Source organism: Choloepus didactylus, chromosome 24, assembly GCF_015220235.1.
Source record: "Choloepus didactylus isolate mChoDid1 chromosome 24, mChoDid1.pri, whole genome shotgun sequence".
Taxonomy (NCBI): domain Eukaryota; kingdom Metazoa; phylum Chordata; class Mammalia; order Pilosa; family Megalonychidae; genus Choloepus; species Choloepus didactylus.
In genome coordinates, this window is record NC_051330.1 from 15,915,460 (window position 1) to 15,936,073 (window position 20,614).

Sequence of the window (20,614 nt, forward strand, 5' to 3'; positions counted from 1 at the left end):
TGATGCTGAGCATCTTTCAACAGATCTGTTTGGAGGACACAATTCAACCCATAACAAGGGTTAATTTAGTATACCTTCCAGGTAGTCTGAATAAATGTAAACATCTTAGAAGAAGGCACCTTGTGACTTGTCCTTATGCCTGAGACCATCCTCAAAACCAATCCAAGTGACCCAGAAGCAAGTCCTATTTTCCCCATTCTGAGTGTAGTTTGTGATTATGAACTTCACTGAAAGCTGCACTGTTTTGCCCTTGTGGTAAATTCTGACTGCTGATCTTTAAAGCTCTGCTGATGGGAGTTCTGAGTCCTGAGAGAATACCACCTCTTACCCCATGGTGCAGGTGCAGGTGCACCCCAGGGAGCTGCAGGAGAAAGAGCTGGGAGTTGAGGCTCAGTCATAAGATCAATTATCAATTATGGCAACTGCCCACCCTGTGCATTGCCTCAGTTTCTTATTCTGAAAAATGGGGTAATAACACTCATCTCAGGGCTTCATGTGAGGCTTTAAGGGAGATAATATATGTGAAATTGTTATGGATTTTTTTTTTTTTTTTTTGGTATCCTGAATAAACATTGTAACAAAGTCTAAGGTCTTTCAACTGTTAGAAAAGTTTGTCCTACACTTTGTGTTCTTTCTGGGGCAATTTACCAAGATATCATGCTTCCCGGGGAAACTAGTCTGCTATGCATCATCCTCCCCCAGTTTTATTTTTCATCAGAATATTAGAACCTCCTGCCTTTATCCTTTCCTCAAAGTCTTTATTTGCCAAACCTTGAAGTCATTTCACTATTCCATTTTAGGAATGGAGACTGATATAGGACTGGGGGTGTGGTTGCTGTGTGTGCTTTTAGTTTCTTTCTGATTTTAGAACTGTGTGTGTGTGTGTGTGTGGGTGTGTGGCAGGGGATGAGTTCTCTTTGCCCTCATAGTTGGTCATTTGTGTGTCCTGGTATCTTCAAAATTCAGCCCTTACCTTCCTTCATTAAATATTCCACAAATACTCGTTAAGCTACAACAGTTCTACAATGATTCTGCAGTGGTTTTAGGTGCCAGGGAGAGAGTTATGACCTTCATGATACTTGGTTTTCCTTGCCCTGGAGAAGTTGGCAGTCCAGGAGAGGAAGGTAGAAAACAAAACAAGCCATAGCAGGGTACACTGAGTGCTGTACCATTAGAGGTGCTTTGGGAGGCTCAAGCCGTCACAGGTATATCCTCCTAACTGAGCCCAGGGCAGCTTTCAGTTCAGGGCAGTCTGGCCAGAGAAAGTGAGGTTTAAGCTGAGATCTGAAGGCTGAGGACAAATGGAAGGAAGGGGAGAAGGCAAATAATACAGCATGAGTGAAGGCCCAGAAACATGTCCTCTATGTGGCCACTGGGGAAGTGTGAAAGCAGAGCACAGTGGCTGAGAATGTGGACTTTGGAGTCAACTCAGCAGCTCATTAGCTGTGGAAGCTGTAAAACCTTGGGCAAGTTGCTTAACCTCTCAGGGTCTCAATTTCCTTGTCTGCAAAATGAGGGTAAAAATAGTACCTATCTTGCCATGTATTAGGAGAGTTAAAGAGATTATTATTTATAAAGGATATAAGCATTGTATATATGTTTGATGAGTAAAAATAAATCAACTAATGTACAGTGTGTTTAATCTCAGGTGGATATCATTCTTTTAAGAGCACTTTTTTTTTCTGATTATAACAGCACTTGGTATGTTTTCTAAATTTTAACATTGGTTTGTGTTTTAGGTGCTTTCCTGAGCCCTGGACCCTTTTTCCCCTCTGGAAATATTCTACCGCTGTTAGTTATTTATCATTGAAAAGTAACTCCACATCATGGACCTCATTGGACTGCTGAAGTCTCAGTTCCTATGCCACCTCGTCTTCTGTTACGTATTTATTGCCTCGGGGCTAATAATAAACACCATTCAGCTCTTCACTCTTATTCTGTGGCCAATTGACAAGCAACTCTTCAGGAAGATCAACTGCAGGCTGTCTTATTGCATCTCAAGCCGTAAGATACTTACTTATGATTCTGTATTTTCATCTTCATTGATGATGTCAATATTGAAATCATAATGTTTTATTTGTTCACTCGGCTTCCATTATATGCTAAGCTATTTTTTCTTTTCTTTTTTTCCTTTGTTTGCTTTATATTTGAAATATCTTTATTTTGTCCTTACTTTTAAAATTATTTGTTGAATGAGTGATATAAAGGCACAAAATTCAACAGGTACAGAAGAGATATGGTGAAAAGTAAATAGGCATTCTACCCTGTTTTTCTGGATCTCCTCCTCAGAAGTTTTACGATGTTAACAATTTTTTAATTTTCCTTACAAAAAATAGTTTATAAATATGAGTATGTATTATGCCTGTGAGGTATTTTGTGTATATGTATGGACACATAATAATACATACATATATTTATTTCATGCATGTCTTTATTTTATTACACATCTACTCATACACTGGATAAAGGGGGTGTCAGTCACAAAGTTTTTTCAATCATGCAGTCACAAGAGGCTCTATAGTTATACAGTCATTATCAAAGATCAAGGCTACTGGATTACAGTTCAACAATTTCAGTTATTTCCTTCTAGCTATTCTAATACACTAGAAACTAAAAAGAAATACCTATATAATGAGTCAGTAGTCATAATTATTTGTTAAAACCTAACTTCTCAGTTACAACTCCTCCCTCCCAATCTTCAGGCATATCTGGGCAATGACCATTCTAGCTCCTTCATGCTGAAAAGGGTATCAATCTTATGGGGTAGAGGAATGAAACTGGTTGATGTTCTTGGAGAGACTGGTACCTCTGGGTTTCAGGATTTATCTGGGACAGGAGCCATACAGAGGCTTTACGTTTCTAAAAAAACATATATATATATATATATATATACATTATATATATATATATATATATATATATATATATATATATATATATATATTAATTGGGATTGCTCACATAACATACAACTATCCAAAGATCCAAAGTATACAGTCAATTGCCCATGGTCTCATCATACAGCTGTGCATCCATCACCACAATTAATTTTTTGTTTAATTTTTAGAACATTTAAATTATTCCAGAAAAGAAATAAAGACAAAAAAAAAAAAAAAAAAGGGAATCTCAAATCCTCCTATACTCCTAACCAGCCCCCCTCCATTATTGATTCATAGTTTTGGTATAGTACATTTGTTACTGTTGATGAAAGAATGTTAAAATACTACTCACTGTAGTATATAGTTTGCAATAGGTATATATTATTTTCCTATATGCCCCTCTACTATTAAATTCTAGTTATACTGTCATACATTTGTTCTAGTTCATGAGAGAGATTTCTAATATTTGTACAGTTAATCACAGACATTGTCCACCACAAGATTCACTGTTTAATACATTCCCATCTTTTAACCTCCAACTTTCCTTCTGGTGACATATGGAACTCTGAGCTTACCCTTTCCACCACATTCACAAACCATCCAGCACTGTTCGTTATTCTCACAACATGCTACCATCACCCCTGTCCATTTCCAAATGTTTAAGTTCACCCAAATTGAACATTCTGCTCATAATAAGCAACCGCTCTCCAATCTTTAGCTTCATTCTAAATCTTGGTAACTTATATTTCATCTCTATGAGTTTACATACTATAATTAGTTCATATCAGTGACATCCTGCAATATTTGTCCTTATGTGTCTGTCTTATTTCACTCAATATACTGTCCTCAGGGTTTCTTCATCAACCCATTTTTTAAGACAGTTTTGTTCACACACCATACATTCTGTCCTAAGTAAACAATCATTGGTTCCCTGTATAGTCATGTATTTATGTATCAGCATCATCGCCACTATCTATATAAGAACATCTCCATTTCTTCCACAAAGAAGGAGGAAGAGTCAAAGAAAGCAGAGAGACAAAAGAAAGAGAGAGAGAGAGAGAGAAAAAACATGACAGCTAGAAAGCAACAAAAGGAAAGACAGAATAAAGAGTCAGACAACATGACCAATGCCAGCAGTCCCATACCCTTCCCCTATGTCCCCCTCCCCTATATGCATTTAGCTTTGGTATATTGCCTTTGTTATATTAAAGGAAGCATAATACAATGTTTCATTTAATTATAGTCTCTTGTTTGCATTGATTTTATTTTCCCCCCAATCTCACCCTATTCCCCCCAGTCCCACCTTCCAATGTTGACATTCATTTGTTCTACCTCATGTAAAAACATATTTGTACCTTTTATTACAATCATTGAGCACCCTAGGTTTCCCCAATTTATACGGTCCCAGTCTTTATCCTTCATCTTTTGTTCCGGTGTCCCACATGGTCCTAACCTACCTCTTTCAACCATGCTCACAGTCATCTTTGTTCAGTGTACTTACATTGCTGTGCTACTATCTCCCCAAATTGTTTTCCAAACCTCTCTCTACTGTCTTTTCCTTTCTGTCTGCAGTGCTTCCTTTAATGTTTCCTGTAGAGCAGGTAACTTGTTCACAAACTCTGTCATTGTCTGCTTGTCAGAGGATATTTTAAGCTCTCCCTCATATTTGAAGAACAGCTTTGCTGGATATAGGATTCTTGGTTGGTGTTTTTTCTCTTTCAATATCTTAAATATATCACACCACTTCCTTCTTGCCTCCATGGTTTCTATTGAGAAATCTGCACATAGTCTTATCAAGCTTCCTTTGTATGTGATGGATTGCTTTTCTCTTGTTGCTTTCAGGATCCTCTCTTTATCTTTGACATTTGATAATCTGATTATTAAGTGTCTTAGCATAGACCTATTCTGATCTATTCTGTTTGGGGTACACTGTGCTTCTTGGATCTGTAATTTTATGTCTTTCATAAGAGATGGGAAATTTTCATTGATTATTTTCTCTATTATTGCTTCTGCCTCTTTTCCCTTCTCTTCTCCTTCTGGGACACCATTGACACACATTTCTGCATTTCATTTTGTCTTTAAGTTCCTGGAGATGTTGCTCATATTTTTCCATTCTCTTCTCTATCTGTTCTTTTGTGTGTAGGCATTCAGGTACCTTGTTCTCCAGTTCCTGAGTGTTTTCTTCTGCCTCTTGAGATCTGCTGTTGTATGTTTCCATTGTGTCTTTCATCTCTTGTGTTGTGCCTTTCATTTCCATAGATTCTGCCAGTTGGTTTTTCAAACTTTCAATTTCTACCTTATGTACACCCAGGGTTTTCTTTATTTGCTTCACCTCTTTTGCCATATCTTCCCTAAACTTTTTAAATTGATTTAGTATTAGTTGTTTAAATTCCTGTATCTCAGTTGAAGTATAAGTTTGTTCATTTTACTGGGCCATAACTTCATTTTTCTTAGTGTAGTTTGTAGTTTTCTGTTGTCTAGGCATCTGATTTCCTTGGCTACCCCAATCAGGTTTTCCCAGACCTGAATGGGCTCAGGTCTGGTAGGAGGCAATAGTATCTGGTTTCCCTGAGGGTGTGTCTTAGATTGGTACACCCTGTGAGGCCTCAAGTCACTGTGCTTTTCTGCCCAGCAGGTGGAGCCTGTCAGTCTGTCACTCCTGGCTGGTGTAAGGAGGTGTGGCCCGTGGCTGTGCTCCCCCTGGCTCCAGGTTCTGAATGGAAGGTGGGTAGTAGAGCTTGGCACCACCTTCTTCCTCTTAGGGAAAATACACCCCCTAGGAAGAGGTCATTTACATTTGACTAGTCTCTCTGCCTGTGCTATCTCCACCCTTATCTGGGTCAGAGCACTGGGAACTGAAAATGGCTCAGGCTTTCTACACCAAGCCGAAAAAAGAACAGAAAGCCCCTTTCAGGACCAGTTTATGGCCACCCTCTGGCTCTCCAAGGTCAGTCATCACCCAAAGCCTCTGTCTGCTTGTTGGGGATTTGTATCTTGTATTGAGCAGTCCACATTTGTTAATTAAACCCTCAGCTGGAGCTCAGCTGAGCTATATTCGCTTGCCGGGAGGGTGCTGCTCTCTAGCACCATGAGGCTTTGCAGTTTGGGCTGTGGGTGGAGGGGCTCCTGGCTTAGATCCACAGTTTTTACTTACAGATTTTATTCTGCAATCTCAGACATTCCTCCCAATTCAGGTTGGTGTATGATGAGTGGACAGTCAAGTTTGTCCCCCTGCAATTATTCCAGATTATTTACTAGTTGTTCCTGGTTGTTTATTAGTTGTTTCAGGGGGACAAACCAGCTTCCACTCTTCTGTATGCCTCCATCTTCTTCCATCCATACCTATATTTTTAACACTAAGTAGCAATATTCCATATAATTCTCTTCCGTGTATTTTTCTTTTTTTTTTTTTTAGATAGTTTTAGATTCACAGGAAGTTGTAAGAAATAATACAGAGCGATCCCATATTTCCTTCAACCAATTTCCTCCAATAGTAATATCTTGTATACTATAGTATAATATCCCAACCAGGAAATTGACACTGATACAATCCACCAACCACTTTCAGGTATCAGGAGCATGCATTCATTTGTCTATTGTGTATTTAGTTATTGTAGGCTATTTTAGACATGACTAATTTGACTGGCCTGAGTTTCAAAAATCAAAATGAAAAAGGTGAATTTTAGGGTATTGTGAAGTCTAGAGTTGTGTTTTGTTGTTGTTCTTGATTAACTTTGGGCCTGTATCTATTCTCAAAGGCAAAGAATGTCATGTATTATTACCAAGTATACATATGGGTATGGATATGTTTCAAAATATGTAATTTTTCAATTTAAGCAATTTAAAATTTTCAGCTACCTTAGATTATGTCAAAGGTCCAAAAATTACTGATTGCTTTCTGAAACTCTTTAAATGAAGCAATCAAATTTGAATTTGAATCAAAACAATACAAGCTGTGTGCAATTATTCAAATGGATTACTGCCAATCCAATCAGTTCCTATTTTTTAAACCCAAAGATACTAAATTGTAAGGAAAAAAGGCAGAAACATCCTTATTAGTCATTATTTCTTTCACCACATCATAACTGGAAAATGTGACATATACTATTTCTGATAATGTTCTAGGGCTAGACCTACTATATTGTATTAGAGTGTTTTATGTAAATATGTCTTGAAAATGTTCATAAGGTCATAAGCCGTAGTTATAATAGCAAAGAAATGCTTTAAATCCAAGTGTCTATGGCCTATTGGGGCTGATCAATCTGATAGTGTGGTGTTGTAGATTGAATCATCTCCCCTACAAAGATATATTCATACCCCAGTCCTGTAAGCGTGAACTCATTTTTAATTGGGATCTTCAAAGATACTATTAAGAGGAGGCCAAAGTGGACCAAGATGGGCCTTAATCTGTATGCCTAGAGTCCTTAAAAGCAGAGGAAATCCAGACATAGATAGATTACTGAGTAGGAAGAGTAAAAGTTCTGGAAAGAGACTGAAGGAGATAGACGCCATGTGACAGAGGCAGGGATTGATTGCCAGCAAGCCACCACCAGAGGCCACGGATCTGAGAAAGCATGTCCTGCCAACACCTTGATTTTGGACTTCCAGACTCCAAAACTATGAGACACTAAATTCCTATTGTGTAAGCCAGCCAGTCAGTGAGTGGTATTTGTCATAGGAGACTTGGCAAACTGCAGACATGCATAAAGTACATTTCCCAATACTTTAATATTGGTCTCTTGGGACTTAACCTTCTACAGTGGTATAAAAAAAGAAGAAACTCATCAGAGCAGTGCAGAAACAGCAGGAGAAAAGCTTCCAGTCTCTAACCACTGGCTATGATATTAGCTGTGGGTTATCATACCCAGTGGTGACAATCCCCTGAGTTGTCACCATGGGGATTATATTGCAACTGTTCGAAGAGAGAGTAGTTGCATAATTGAGGGAAAGGAGACAGTTGACTGAGATTTTACCTTTTAATTTAAAATGTCTTTTTACACTTGTAAGTTTCTATTTAAACAAATTGCAAATTTAACAAAGCAGTGCTGATTGCACTTTTCACTGAAGCCTGCATTATATGATTTGCATAAACCTATGGAGATTCCAAAATACATTCTATTTGTGGTTTGAACTCATGCATATTTGCACTGTCATAACCACCACACCCAAATTTCAAACTGATGGTTAGGAATTGGATTCTCATTTGGAGATAAGAAATAAGAAATGGGATTTCCATGAGTACTATATTCTGCTTTGGCAGGTGGCTGAGCCATTAGAAGGTTATGGTGGAATCAGGTGGCTATATTTCTGAAGGGGCTTTAGCCTACTTATATCTACTGGAAATTAAGATGGGTAACGAGTTTGGAAAGCATGGTAGTTTCTTATCTGTCAAAAGTTAATTAAATGACTTGACACAAATTCCAAATGAAACTCAAGAATTAACAATCTTAACATTTCAGCTACACAGGGTACAGGGGAGGGCAGGCAATCAATTTTACTGAAAGGTCAGAAGCATATCCACTTGGGTACATCCAGCAATTCTCTGTGCCTGCTTTCCTGAAGGAAACCTTCCATGAGCTTTGGCTGAGCAGAAGCAGAGACATTTGATAGGAATTTGAGGATAGAAAGGAAGTTTTCTTTCTTTAGAGGAGGAGTCTTGGCTCCTGGGAAGAGAATGAGGTTAGAAATGGAAGAGTGTTGCCCTTGTAGTCTTGTCTCATTGACACATCATTTTAATGAGTCAGTTCAAATTAGGAATTCTCACCACATCTCTTTCCAGGATTCTTGATTTCTGGTATCCCAACGGGTGTTAGATATCTATTCCCTTTCTCTGTGCTTTTTAACTTGTTCTCTATAATTGCTACACTTAAGTGTTTCACAACAACAAAAGACATTTAATGTTGGGTCACAAAACAAGTCTCAACAAATTAAAAAAGATTGAAGTCATGCAAGGCATCTTCTCTGACCATAATGGAATGAAGCTGGAAATCAGTAACAGGCAGAGAACTGGAAAATCCACAAATTTATGGAAGTTAAATAAAATCCTCATAAAAAATAAGTGGATCAAAGAAGAAATTGCAAGGGAAATCAGTAAATATCTTAGGATGAATGAAAACAAGGACACAACATATCAAAACATATGAGATGCAGTGAAGGCAGTGCTGAGAGGGAAATTTATAGCCCTAAATGCTTACATTAAAAGAGAAGAAAGAACAAAGTCAAAGACCTAACTATACATCTGGAGGATATTTCAAGAATTGAAAATTATAGAACAATTTCTCCTATTAATATAGATGTAAAAATCTTCAACAAAATACTTGTAGATCAAATCCAACAGCACATCAAAAGAATTATACACCATGATCAAATGGGTTTTATCCCAGGTATGCAAGGATAGTTCAACATAAGAAAATCAATTAATGTGTTACATTGCATCAACAAAACAAAGAGAAAAAAAACAGATGATCATCTCAATTGACACAGAAAAGACATTTGATAAAATTCAGCATCCTTTCTTGATAAAAACATTTAGAAAAATAGGAATAGAAGGAAACTTCTTCGACATGATAAAGGGTATATGTGAAAAACCCATAGCTAATATCATACTCAATGGTTAGAAACTAAAAACTTTTCCTCTAAAATCTGGAACAAAACAGGGATGCACACTGTCACCACTGTTGTTCAATATCTCATGTTAGAAGTTCTAGCCAGAGCAAATAGACAAGAAAAAGAAATAAAAAGTATCCAAAGTAGAAGGGAAGATATAAAACTTACCCCATTTGCAGGTGACATGATCCTGTATTTAGAAAGTCCTGAAAAATCTACAGCATAGCTACAGAGCTAATAAATGAATTCTGCAAAGTGGTGGAGTACAAGATCAACACACAAAAATCTGTAATGTTTCTATACACTAGTATTGAGCAAACTGAGGAGGAAATCAAGAAAAGCATTCCATTTACAATAACAACTAAAAGAATCAAATATCTAGGAATAAATTTAACCAAGGATGTAAAGAACTTGTACACAGCAAACTAAAAACACTGCTGAAAGGAATCAAAGAAGACTTAAATAAGTGAAAGGACATTCTAGGTTCATGGATCGGGAGACTGAAATATCATTATGATGTGAATTCTACCCAAAATGATTTACAGATTCAACAGAATTCCAATCAAAATTCCCACAGCCTATTTTGAAGAAACAGAAAAGCCAATGTTAAATTTATTTGGAAGGATAAGGGGCCCCCCAAAACCAAAAACATCTTGAAAAAGAAAAATGAAATTGAAAGGCTAACATTTTCTGACTTTAAGGCACATTACAAAGCTACAGTGGTCAAAACATCCTGGTACTGGCAGAAGGATAGGTACATCAACCAGTGGAATCAAACTGAGAACTCAGAAATAGACCCTCACACCTATGGCTAATCGATTTTTGACAAGGCTGCCAAGTCCACACAATTGGGAAAGAATAGCCTTTTCAACAAATGGTGCTGGGAGAACTGGATATCCATATGTAAAAGACAAAGAAGATCTCAAATCATATACAAAAATTAAATGGATCAAAGGCCTTAATACAAGAGCCAGGACTATAAAACTCCTGGAAGAAAATATAGGGAAGCATTTTCAGGATCTTGTGTTAGGCAATGGTTTCTTAGATTTTAAATCCAAAGCACAAACAACAAAAGATAAAATAGATGAAAGGGACCTCCTCAAAATTAAAAAAATGTTTTGTGCATCAAAGGACTTTGTCATGAAAGTGAAAAGATAACCTACACAACTGGAGACAATATTTGGAAGTCACATAACTGATATGGGTTTAATGCCCAGAATATGTAAAGAAATCTTATAACTCAACAATAAAAAGACAAACATCCCAATTTAAAAAATGGACAAAAGATGTGAATAGACATTTCTCCAAAGAGGATATACAAATGGCTAAAAAGCACAAGAAAAGATGCTCAACATCACTAGCTATTAGGGAAATGCAAATCAAAATCACAATGAAATATCATTTCACTCCCACTAGAATGGCTACAAATCAAGAAACAAAAACTTACAAGTGTTGGAAAGGATGTAGAGAATTAGGAACACTCATTCAGTGCTGGTGGGAATATAAAGTGGTACAGCTGCTGTAGAAGACAGTTTGGCAGTTCCTCAGAAAGCTAAGTACAGAATTGCTATATGACCTGGCAATGCCACTTTCAGGTATATACCCAGAAGAACTGAAAGCATGTACATGAACAGATGTTTGCACACTGGCATTCACAGTGGCATTATTCACAATTGCCAAAAGATGGAAACAACCCAAGTGTCCATCAACCTATGAATGAATAAACAAAATATGATATATACATACAATGCAATATTATTCAGCTATAAAAAGGAATGAAGTCCTGATGTATGCAGAAACCTGGACTGAACCTTGAGGACATTATGCTGGGTGAATAAGCCAGGTGCAAAATGGCAAATATTTTATGATCTCACTAATATAAACTAATTATAATAAGCAAACCCACAGAGATGGAATCTAGAATATAGGCTACCAGGGTATAGATCAGGGTAGAGAAGGGGGAGCTGATGCTTAATTTGTGCAGTATTTGTATTTAGGTTGTTGCAGTTTGGAAATGACTGGTGGTGATGATAGCACATTATTGTGCGTGTAATCAATAGTGCTGAACTTTGTATGTGAATGTGGTTGAAAGGGGAAGTTTGGAGTCCTGTATGTTACTAGAAGGAAAGCTGGAGGATAAAGCATTCGACTGTATACCACAGTGAACTCTGCTGTGGATGACGGACTGGGGTTAATAGAATAAGTATAAGAATGTTCTTTTGGGAATGCTCAGGAATGATTATGGCTTGCAAACTTCCTTGCATATGATAGGATCATGTTGGAAGCAATATAGTTATTTTATGTTATTTGTTTTCTTATTCCTCTGTTTTGTTAGAGTTTGTTAATTTTCTTGGGGTATGGTACGGACATGTTGGAAGCAATACAATTATTTCAGGTTACTTGTTTTTCTTATTCCTTTTTTTATTTTGTTTGAAATTTTTTTTATTAAATTTGATAAAGTAAAAAAAAAACTATTGCATTAAAAATTAGCTTTAATGTGGTTATTTTAGGTTATTTGGTTTTTCTTATACCTTTGTTTGATTATGGTTTGTTAATTTTCTTGGTGTATGGTAGGAACATGTTGGAAGCAATGTAGTTATTTTGGATTGTTTTTCTTATTCCTTTGTTTGGATATGGTTTTTTAATTTTCTTGGGGCACGGTAGGAACATGTTGGAAGCAAAGTAGTTATTTTAGGTTATTTGTTTTTCTTAATCTTTTGCTTTGTTTTGTTTGAAATGTGTTTTTTGTTGTTTTAATTTATCAATAAAGTTAAACATTTCTTTAAAAAAAGAATATTCTTTCATGGATTATAACCAATGTATGACACTATTACAAGGTGCTAATAATAGGGTGGTATATGGAGAAAAATACGCCTAATGTAATCTATGGACTATACTTAATTATACTATTTCAATATTCTTTCATCAAGTGTTATAAAGGTACCACAATAATGCAAAGTGTCAACAATAGGGGGGATATTTTTTACATGATTTTTCTGTAAACCTACAACTTCTCTAATTAAAAAATAACAATTTAAAAAAAAGATTGTGCTAAATGAAAAACTAGACACAAAGTACCATGTTATACGATTCCATTTATATAAAATGTAAATATAAATAAATCTACAGAGATGGAAATGGATTAATGGTCTTGTAGGGCTGTGGAGAGATATCGAGATTGAGAGGTGACTGCCAAGGGGTATGGGGCTTTTCTTTTTGGAGTAATGAAAATATTCTAAAATTGATTTTGGCAAGGAATGTACAGCTCTGTGAATATGCCAAAAGCCACCGATTGTACACTTTGCCTGGATGGTATGATATGTGAATGTATCTCAGTAAAACTGCTTTAAAAAAAAGAGAAAGTTTTGTTAGGCCATTTATCATCCATGGCCTACAGGTTGTGAGCTAGTCAAGCTTGGAATAAGAGATAATTATGCAGCTTGTTTCATCTAACTCTCTTACCTTTCCCTCTAAGTGAAGCTTTCATGGAGCTTACTTGTGTCTTCCAGCATATGAGTCACTCTAAGGCTTAGAAAATCAGCCTTTGTCATTTGAAGCTGATTTTCTAAGAAAAAAGGCAGAATAAATTGTTTCCTAGGACTTGACTTTTCTCTATCACCCTGTTCACTTTTTATTAATAGGGATATTTGATCATCCTCTTTTCATTAAATATTTGTTAAGAGTTGGTGTTGCACCAAGGAAACCCAGGCAACCACCAGCCCCAAAACACTGAAACTTGCATGCAAAAGGCTACAGTGATATAAATGACAGATACAGGCAAAGTGCAATTAAGGCTGATGGTACCAGCATGGCACCCAGAGCAGAGAATTTTAGTCTAATGGCAAGGTCGAACTTCACAAAATAATTTGAAAGAACATTTAGCTTAACTGGCTGGATTTGGGGGTTTGTTTTATTTTTTTCCCTAGATTTGTAGGCTGATGGAGCCAGCCTCTACAAGGTGAAAAGAAGGAAGAAAGTTATAGGAAAGGGGATGAGGCTGGAATATTATTTCCTTTCCACTGTACAGGATGTGCCTTTTAATCTCTATAGAAAGGCGGCCAAGATTGACTTTCTTTTTCTTCCTAACAATGTGGGTTTAAAAAAAAACAAAGACTAGTAGAACCTCTTAATGGCAGAGTTACCAAAATAAGGAAAGCTGAGTTGCAGATGACTTTAATATTCTGGAAAGGAGTGGTAAACAATGGAGACCCCTTGGGTCCTTGTGACTTGTTTCCAAATTCAGGACTCCTGCTCACCAATTTAGTGATGAATTTCTGGACCATAAAATGCATGTTCTAAACAATTGTCTGATGCATGGCTCCCATGTCTTTCCTCTCTTGGGCAACGCCTCCTGGTGGTGAGGAGGGAGCTCAGAATTTGGAGAACTGGGATGCAAAAGAAAAACCTTCTGCCTTCCTGCTTACAGACTCTGTACCTCTGGGCAACTCATATAAACTCTCTGAGTTCAGCATATACCAGGCCCTATGTCAATGCCTGATTGTAAAAACAGAACAGGAGGCTATGTACAAAAGTGCTTTTTAAACTGTTGAAAGCACATCAAAATTAGGATGAACATGTGAACTCGTGTCTATGGGGACAATGTCAGGAGGCTGATGAGCAAGGATATCTTCATCTTTCTTCCCGTTATGGCCATTGATTACTTGGATAAGTAACTTCAAAAAACTTGATTACACTTGAATAAAAGGGATGGGTAGAATGGATGAATTTCCAATATTTTTCTAAGAAAGGATATTTTTTCTTGCTCTTGGGTGAAGTTTACTTCCCTTTTCATCTCCCCCCATCCACCCCATGCCACCCCCGACCTGAAGACTATTTGCTTTCTTTGTGGGTTTGACTGAAGGTGTTTGAGCTTTGTAGTAGCTTGAATCACGTACCCCAACAAAACACATGTGCTTCATCTTAATTCATGTTCCTAAAGGTGTGAACCCATTTGTAAATAGGACCTTTTGAAGATGTTATTAATAGTTGAGGTGTGGCCAAATTGATCAGTTTGGCTCTTAATCCAGATTACTGGAGGCCTTAAAATGAAAGAGGATTCAGTTAGGGAGAAGCCAGAAGACATGGAAGCCAGAAGTCAGAGAAAGCCACAGGAGGAGACCATTCAGCGGAGGCAGAGATGCAAGCCAGCACGGAAAAAGGATGAACTATTGAGACCTTGACTTTGGACCTCTAGCCTTCAAAACCATGACACAATAAATGCATTTAAGTGAATCCATTGTGTGGTATTCGTCATAGCAGCTCTGGCAAACTAAGACAAGCATGAAATGAGAAGCCAGTTAGTAACACCTGCTCCACGTATCCTAACATGAGGGGGTGATGTTGAGGGTTATAGCCCAGTGCTTTCATGTTGTAATCATTCATATGTAAGTCCTGTATGGCATAAAGGTCCAGTGTTTAAAGTCTATACCAAGTTAACTTAGCACTCCAACTCTATCCAGTCTTTCTGATTCTCTCTCTGAAAAGTGGGGGAAGACTCACCAGGATGGCTTTGAAATGCCGTCAGCTTGACCTGGCTGAGCTACACTCTCCATTGTTCCCTCTCCACTACATTTCTGGTTAGAGTGGACCTGGAGAGTAGCCTTTGTGAGGCAAACACACGCCTTCTCCCAGTTATTCATTCAAACTCTAATCTAGGTGCTGCAGTAAAGGGATTGCCTCAGATGTCACTCACATCCCTAATCGGTTGATTTTGTCTTAATCCCATGGAGGCCCTTTAAAAGGCTCCAGAGAAGCAGGGGAGCAGGTACCTGGAGAAGGAGCTGGAGAGCAGAGGAGGACAATCAACCAGGCTCCAGATGGTGAGGCAACGGTGACCAGAGCAAGTAAGGGAAAGCCATGCAGAGCTGGAGCTGGGAATGCTGCTCTGGGAGAAGGAGGTAAAGCGTCCAGCCCTGGGAGGAGCAGGAGGACAAGCTCCAATCCCGCAGGCCACACAGCACTCTAGGATTCACAGTGTTAAGTTGGACATTTTCCTTAATTTTATATTTTCTTTTTTCTCTCACTCAAAATTGAAGGACACCCCCTTGCTCCCAGACCATCCTTTAGCAGGATAAGATTTAGAAAAACAAACAAACAAAAAACTGTATGCCAGTGGATTAGAAAATATATATGAAATGGAGAAATTCCTAGAAACACACAAACTACTTCACTAATTCAGAAATATATAGACAATCTCAATAGACTAGTAAAAAGAGTGAATCAGTCTATTGTAAATGGAAGTTTTTTCTTGAGTTCCTCCTCAGATTGCTCATTACTGGTGTATATACAGAAACATTACTTATTTTTGTGTATTGAACTTGCATCCTTTCACTTTGCTGAACTCATTTATTAGCTCTAGTAGTATTGCAGATTTTTCAGGACTTTCTAAATATAGGATTATATCATCTGCAAATAGTGAAAGTTTTATTTCTTCCTTTCCAATTTCAATGCTTTTATTTCTTTTTCTTGCCTAATTTCTCTAGTTAGAACTTCCAAAGCAATGTCAAATAACAGTGGTGACAATGGACATTCTTGTATTGTTCCAGATCTTAGAGGGAAAGCTTTCAGTCATTTATCGTTGTGTACAATGTTAGCTGTGGGTTTTTCACATATGCCCTTAACCATATTCAGGAAGTTTCCTTCTATTCCTATCTTTTGAAGTGTTTTTAACAGGAAAGGATGCTGGGTTTTGTCAAATGTCTTTTCTGCGTCAATCGAGATGATCATGTGGTTTTTCCCCTTTGATTTGTTAATGTGGTGTATTACATTAATTGATTTTCCTGTGTTGAACCACCCTTGCATACCTGGGATAAAAAGCAATTGAACGTGTGGTATAATTTTTTTATGGGCTGTTTGATTCAATTTGCAAGGATTTTGTTGAGGATTTTTGCAACTAGATTCATTAGAGAAATTGGTCTGTGATATTCTTTTCTGGTAGTATCTTTATCTGACTTTGGTATTAGGGTGATGATGGCTTCATAAAATGAGATAGGCAGTGTGCCCTCCTCTTCAATTTTTGGAAGAGTTTGAGCAGAATTGGTATTAATTCTTGGAATGATTGGCAGAATTCACCTGTGAAGCCATTTGGTCCTGGAATTTTCTTTGTCTGGAGGTTTTTGATGACTGATTTGATCTCTTTACTTTTGATTGGTTTGTTGAGGTCTTCTATTTTTTCTAGATTCAATGTAGGTTGTTAATATGTTTCTAGGAAATTGTCCATTCACCTAAGTTGTCTAATTTGTCGACATACAGTCAATCATACCATTCTCTTATGATCTATTTTATTTCTGTGGGGTCAGTAGTAATGTCCTCCCTCTCATTTCTGATTTTATTTATTTGCATCTTCTCTCTTTTTGTCTTTGTCCATCTGGTTAAAGGTTTGTCAGTTTTATTGATCTTCTCAAAGAACTAACTTTTGGTTTTTTGATTTTCTGTATTTTTTGTGGTTCTCAATTTCATTTGTTTCTTCTCTAATCTTTGTTATTTCTTTCCTTCTGCTTGCTTTGGGATTAGTTGGCTTTTCTTTTTCTAGTTTCTCCAAGTGCACAGTTAGATCTTTGATTTTAGCTCTTTCTTCCTTTATAATGTAGTCACTTAGATCTATAAATTTCCCTCTCAGCACTGCATCACATATATTTTGATATGTGGTGTTCTTGTTTTCATTTGTCTTGAGATATTTACTGATTCCTCTTGCAATTTATTCTTTGACCCACTGATGGTTTAAATGAATTCTTTAACCTCCCTATGTTTGTGAATTTTCCAGCTCTCTGCCTATTATTGATTTCCAGCTTCATTCCTTTATGGTCAGAGAAACTGCTTTGTATAATTTCAATCTTAATTTTATTGAGAGCTCTTTTGTGACCCAACATGTGGTCCATTCTGGAGAATGATACATGAGCACTTGAGAAGTAGGCATGTCCTGCTGTTTTGGGTACAATTTTCTGTATATGTCTATCAAGTCTAGTTCATTTATCATATTATTCAAGTTTTCAATTTCCTTATTGTTCCTCTCTCTAGAATTTCTATGTATTGATGGGAGTTGTGTATTATAGACTCCAACTATTATTGTAGAGACATCTATTTCTCCCTTCAGTTTTGCAAGTGTTTGCTACATGTATTTTGGGGCACCCTGATTAGATGCATAAATACTTATAATTGTTATTTCTTCTTGGTGGATTGTCCCTCTTATTAAAATGTAATGTCCTTCCTTGTCTCTTAACAGCTTTACATTTAAAGTTTATTTTGTCCAATATTAATATAGGTTTCCCAGCTCATTTTTCCTTACTGTTTGTTTGGAATATCTTTTTCCAGTCTTTCATTTTCAACCTATGAGTATTCTTGGGTCTAAGATTAGTCTCTTGTAGAAAGTATATTGATGGATCATATAAATGAATCCTACATTTTTATCCATTCTGCCAATCTGTTTATTTTGATTCATGAGTTTAATACATTAACATTCAATGTTATTACTGTAAAGGCAGTATTTACTTCAACCTTTGTATCCTTTGCCTTTTATATGTCAGATCTTGTTTTTGTCTCTCTTTCTACCCATTTAGCTACACTTACTGATGATGTTCATTTCTACACTCTCCTCCAAGCCTCTCTCTCCTGTCTTTTCTTTCAGCCTGCAGAACTCAGTTTTGTATTTCTTGTAGGGCAGATCTCTTGTTAATGAACTCTCTCAGTTTATGTTTGTCTGTGAATATTTTCAACTCTCCCTCATTTTTGAAGGACAGTTTTTCCAGATAAAAAATTCTTGGCTGGCAGTTTTTCTCTGTCAGTATCTTAAATGTATCATACCACTGCCTTCTTGCCTCCATATTTTCTGATGAGAAATCAGCATTGAGTCTTACTGAGTGTTCCTTGCATGTGATGGATCACTTTTCTCTTGCTGCTTTCAAAATTCTCTCTTCATCTTTGGCAGTTGACATTCTGATTAGTATGTCAGATTCAGATTTATTCAGATTTATTCTATTTTGAGTACATTGCACTTCTTGGATATGTATATTTATGTCTTTCTAAGAGTTGGGAAGTTTTCAGCTATTATTTCCTCAAATATTCTTTCTGCTCCTTTTTCCTTCTTTTCTCTTTCTAGGATACCTATGATGCATATGTTTGTGCACTTTGTGCTGTCATTCAATTCTCTGAGTTTCCATTCTTTTCTCTGTTTTCTTCTTTGTCCAATTTCAGATGTCATGTTTTCTAGGTTGCTGATCCTTTGGCTTGTTCAAATCTGCTGTTGTATGCCTCTAGTGTATTTTTAATCAACTATTGTGGCTTTCATTCTGTTATTTTTCTTTGCATGCTTTCAAATTCTTCTTTATGCTCACCCAGTGTCTTCTTAATATCCTTTATCTCTTTACCCATAACTTCCTTCATCTCCTTGAATTGATTTAGATTTGTTTGAGCTTCTTTGATTAGTTGTTCTTAATTCCATATCTCCTCTGACTTTTTAATTTTTTTCTTTTGACTTGGACATATCTTCTTGTTTCTTGGTATGACTTGTAATTTTTTGCTGCTATCTGGGCATCTGATTACCTTGATGAGATTATTCTGGGAATCTGATTATCTTTATGAGATTATTCTGAAGGCCCATGTTTCTCTTTAGTCTAGGGTTTTGTTTTTGATTGGGGTTTTGTTCAGGCTCTTCTTTGACACTTGAATCATCAGTAATTCCCTTGCAAAGCAGAGCCAATGACCCACACTGGGAGTGCAGACTAGTTCCAATGGTCCTGGGAGGGTCAGGAAAGATGCCCAAAAGCCTTCACTTCAGCTCTCCAAGGTGCATTTTCCTGGCTTTCTCAGCAGATGGTGCCCAATGTGAAGAAGCCCTTTTGATGTCTCCCAAAACGTGCACTTTCCTGGCCTGCCCAAGAGATAGTGCTGCTTGGAAACCTATTCCCCACAGCCCTAAGAAGTTAGGGTATTTTTTTAATGCAGTTTTATTGCAATATGTTCACATACCATACAATCATCCAAAGTGTGCAACAGTTGTTCACAGTATCATCATATAGTTGTGCATTCATCACCACAATCAATGTTTGAACATTTTTATCACTCCAAAAAAATAAAAGTACCACCCAAAACATCCCATACCCCTCCTCCCCCACTATTATTCATTTACTTTTTTCCCCACTTTTCTACTCATCTGTCCATACATTGGATAAAGGGAGTATGAGCCATAAGTTTTTCACCAGGAGCCATGGCCTCATGAATTACTCACAGTGTTTCACCCTAGTTTCTCAGTTTCCTAGTCCCACTCTTCCCTGGATGCTTTGCAGTGCTCCCCTGGTCTCCCAGGACTGACAACAGTTGTTTCAGACATTTTCTGCCTGTCCATTAGCTGTTTTTGGAAGAGGTGTTTGTCATGCACCTCTCTGTTCTACCATTTTCCCTGAAGTCCTGCCAATTTATTTTTTTAATTAAATTCAGTTTTATTGAGATATATTCAAATGTCATACAGTCATCCATGGTATACAATCAACTATTCGCAGTGCCATCATATAGTTATGCATTCATCACCCCAATTTATTTTTGAACATTTTCCTTACACCAGAGTGAATCAGAATAAGAATAAAAAATAAAAGTAAAAAAGAACACTGTATGAGCTATATAGTTATACACTCATTTTCAAGAATCAAGGATACCGGATTGCAGTTCAACAGTTTCAGGTATTTCCTTCTATCTATTCTAATAAACTAAAAACCAGAAAGGGAAATCTATATAATGCATAAGAGTAACCTCCAGAATGACATCTCAACTCCATTTGAAATCTCTCAGCCACTGAAACTTTATTTTGTTTCATTTCTCTTCCCCCTTTTGGTCCAGGAGGCTTTCTCAATCCTATAATGCCAGGTCCAGGCTCATCCATGTTGCCAGGGAGACCTACACCTGTGGGAGTCATGTCCCACATAGGGGTGAAGGCAGCAAGTCCACCTGCCAAGTTGACTTAGAGAGGCCACATCTGAGCAACAGAAGAAATTCTCTGGGGGTGACTCTTAGGCACAATTATAAGTAGGCTTAGCCTCTCCTTTGCACTAACAAGCTTCATAAGGGCAAGCACCAAGATCAAGGGCTCAGCTTACTAAACAGTTTGTCCCCAATGCTTGCAAGAATATTAGGAATTCCCC

The 20,614-nt window shown here is 37.1% G+C and overlaps 1 protein-coding gene across 2 annotated transcripts in view; it reads left to right on the plus strand.

Annotated features, from left to right (window-relative positions):
• Positions 1-1,872, plus strand: part of PRKN (parkin RBR E3 ubiquitin protein ligase) — a 1,621,201-nt gene extending 1,619,329 nt beyond the window's left edge. For both annotated transcript variants that reach the window (XM_037817593.1, XM_037817592.1), the window contains exon 13: positions 1,740-1,872. The gene's annotated coding sequence lies outside the window, so the exon portion shown is untranslated. The remainder of the gene's footprint in view (positions 1-1,739) is intronic.
• The last annotated feature ends 18,742 nt before the right edge of the window (positions 1,873-20,614 follow it).